The sequence below is a fragment of the Tenrec ecaudatus genome, chromosome 18 (assembly GCF_050624435.1).
Source record: "Tenrec ecaudatus isolate mTenEca1 chromosome 18, mTenEca1.hap1, whole genome shotgun sequence".
Classification (NCBI taxonomy): Eukaryota; Metazoa; Chordata; class Mammalia; order Afrosoricida; family Tenrecidae; genus Tenrec; species Tenrec ecaudatus.
In genome coordinates this window covers 48,434,164-48,438,008 of record NC_134547.1, presented here as the reverse complement: position 1 = coordinate 48,438,008, position 3,845 = coordinate 48,434,164, and positions in this window count along the sequence as shown.

Here is a 3,845-nt window from a genome sequence, read left to right as displayed (position 1 = left end):
GCTTGGCAGCTCCAGGTTTCTGAACGAGGGGAGAGATAAGAGTACTCAGAATGGTCACGGACCAGCTTAAAACTCACTCTCCACCACAGATAAGCGTGACTTCTTGGGTCACCCCAATGGGGGCCTGTGGAGTTCGTCCCTGAGTTCAGGGCTCCCTCTCTTTCTCTCCTTTTCCCTTCCCTCCTCTTCCTCCCTGGCAGTGTGGATTCTCCCGACTCCCTGCTGGAGTCAGTGAATCCCTCCTGGGAAGAATAAACTTTCCCTTTTCTTTCTCTCTGGCCTGGCCTCGGTTTATCTTTGCTTCGAACTCAGTAGTGGGAACCTGGCCCCATCTCGCATATGCCCAGTAACAAATCAAAGGCTGTTTCTCAAAGGAGAGCACCTACCAAGTCCCTGAAGACTGCGGAGGAAGGCAGGGCATTGCTAGGGGACTGCCCTGTGCTTCACAAGGACCCAAAACACAAACAAAACCCATTGACCTCAAATCGATTCCAACGCACAGCGGCCTTAGAGGGCAGCGTAGAACTGCCCTCACAGCGTCTCCAAGACTGTCCCTGTGGAAGCCAATGGCCACATCCTTCTCTCTGGGGCAGCTGGTGGGCCAGACCTCAACCTGTCCATTAGCATCTTAGCCTTAACTGCTGTGCCACCAGGGCTCCTGATCGACCAACAGGAGCCTGCTAAAGACCCCAAGAAGCTTCTCTATCCGACACAGAGACCTCAGGCACCATTGGGTCTGCTGGTCATGCGACCCAAGGGGCAGAGCGGCTGGCACGGCAGCCCAGACCTGTGGCACAGTCCTGCCCCTCTGGGTCCCCTCAGATCTAGCAGCTTTCTGAACCACTTGTCACCTGGGCCAAAGCAGCAGCACACCCACCTGAGTAAGATGTTGCCTTTTGAATCCAAAGGGCGGGCTGCCAGGCAGTATTACAGGAGGGGCCAGGAGCTATGAGTTATCCTTCACCTTGGAAGGAATATGAGTCTCCAGGAGCCCCACACCGCCAGTCCCCTAGAAATCTCACCAAGGTGGAAGGTCTTTCAGTTTTCCTATCTGCAACACGAGGGGAAGGGCCCCTGCTTTCTGTCCTGTTCAGGCATGCTGTGCCCCCGAGCTCAGGAAGGTTGTTGGAGATCAGCGCTAACAGAGCCCTGGGTGGGTCGGCACCACCGCAGGGCACCTCACTTAGTGCCCATCTGCCTCCAGATCTGTTTGCCCATCCTGTGGGCACACAGAGGATGGGTCCAGGGAGAGAGGTAGTAACCATGGCCAGGCGCTTACTAAAGACCTACTGTGTGCCAGGCATGATGCTGAGCATTTTACCCAGAGCCTCTCACCCCTCCCTCCAGGCTGCTCAGAGGTAGGCCCTGCGAGGAGAGTGCAGATGGGCCCAGACTCAGGCCCAAAGATGCAGAGTGCATTGACCCAGACCACAGAGCTGGGAAGTGGCAGATCTGAGACTTGAACCCTCTATCTCTAGCTGTGAAAGCCATGTTCTAAGTGGCTGGATGAGTTAGGGTAAGGCCTAGAAGGGATTGGAGGGGTGGGGTGAGCAAAGAAAGCAGTGTGATGGGGATGAGGTCAGGGTGCCAGAGGGCAGCAGACAGTTACAGCTGGGCAGGCCCTGGGATGAGGCCTTGAGAGAACCGATACCAAAACCTGCAGCTCTTGGTTCCCGGCACCAGGCGGCCTCTTCACTTCAGGCTGGTGTGTACAGCAGTCCTGCCTTGGTTTCCTAGGCCCTCCCCAGAGATCCAAGACCCTCCCCTCCCACCAGCCTTTCCCTGGAGCTGCCCCCTTTCCCCAGAGTCCAACAGCAGCCTCCTTCTAAATGTGTCACACCACACACACGCACATACACACACCTAGAAAGTTAGGACTAGAGACCCTCAGGCTGAAAAAGCCCTCTTAACCACCACCAGCCCCAAGACCCCATCAGGCCCCACGCAGCCACATGCTTCCTTACCCCTCTGAAAGGCAGCCTGCACTGTCTGTTAGCCTGTCTCCATGGCAACAGTTTTCTGGAAGCTGGAGGCAGGTCTTGGGAGAGGAGGCTTCTGGGAAATGAAGTCTTCTCTAATGGTGCAGGTCCAGCCTCCCAAACCTGGCGGCTGCTGGCCCCTCTCCCATCGGGGTCCTGTAGTCAACTTGTACCAGCTAGTGAGAGCTGGTTATTCAAATGCCAGGAATTCTTCTGAGCCGGTTCTTAGACACCGATAACAGTCAACGGTTAGTACGTTTGGCTAATCGTCTACAAGATGGTGTTTCAAGCTCACCCAGAGTGCCTCAGAAGAAAAGGGTGGAAATCTCCACCAGAAAGGCATGGCCCCCCAAATCCTGTGGGTCACAGTTCAACTCCGACACACAGCGCATCACCCCCAGGTGGAACCAACTTGGGGACACCTGGGTTTTAATCATGAAGAAATAGGAAGTGAGAAGTTACAAGAAACTAGGTTACATTAAGAGCGATGGGAGCAGGCCTGGGGGAACAGCACTTGTGCACTTGGCTGCTCTCCCCAAGGTGGGTAGTTCGAGTCATTAAGCCGTTGTGGGTGACAGAGCTGGTGAAATGCTCTCCTCAAGATGACAACCCAGGGAGCCCGACGGGGCACCTCTACTCTGTCACAGGGTGCCACATGGGTCACGAGTCAGCTTGCCAGCGCCTAGCAACCCCCACCACCACACCAGCAAACACCGGACATGCACACCGCACCCCTTCCCTTAGTGGGCTCTCCCAGTGCGCACAACTGCCCGGACTTACGAAGATACTTGAACTTAAATTAATGATGCAGAACGAGAAGAAGGAAATTCCTCACCACGTCCTAATTGTTTTCCTGTGCTCTTGAGGTTCTTTGTGCCTGCTGTATTTGTACAATGGAAAGATTGCGCAATACCCCGCACCTTCGGCTCACTGACAGTACACCGGATGCGTCAGCTGGACCGTGGCGACATCATTTACACCGTGGCAGTCGACAAATGCTCTAAGCAGAGCCAGTTGTTGTCCATTTCCTAGGGCACCCAAACAGACACAACCAGCGTGGGTCCTGGAGTGACTCCCTGTTTTAATACCTCATCCAGGATGGGTCTCTGACTTAGTGAATGACCTCATGGGACCAACATAGTCACCTTATCAATACATTAAATTAGACACCGGTGAGCTTGTTTTAAGAGACATTTCTGAGACCCCAGACACTATTCTTTCTGCTAGCCAGGCACCATCTGATTTCTTCACCACATTCTGCCATAGCACCTTATCGTCAGTGAGCTTCATGAGGGTAACTATCAGTCAGGGCCACGTGATAAGGACAGATTGTTCTCCCTGGGAGATGGACAACAGAAAAGTGGGTGAAGGGAGACATAGCACAGTGTAAGATGTGACAAAATAATAATTTATAAATTATCAAGGGTTCATGAGGGATGGAGGAGGAAGGGGGAAAATGAGGAGCTGATGCCAAGGGCTTAAGGGGAGAGCAAATGTTTTGAGAATGATGAGGGCAATGCATATACAAATGTGCTCTACACAATTGAAGTATGTATGGATTGTGATAAGAATTGTATGATCCTCCAATAAAATGATTTTAATAAAAAGAATGATGATTCTTTAGTTAGGGCTTATAGGCAAAATCTAGGAGCTCAAAATCTACTCTTATGCCTCAGGTGTACTCTTACCTCTGTGGCCCCCTTTAGTGGCAACGTCATCACTTTTTTGAGAGATACTATAAGTGACCGCCATGGGTCCTTTAAAATTTGAATGATTTTGTAAAAATAGTCCCAGGTATAAAATTCAGAACATTGTGATAATAAGCTCGCTTGCTTTGCACTGAGTCTGGTTCATCATGTGACCCAA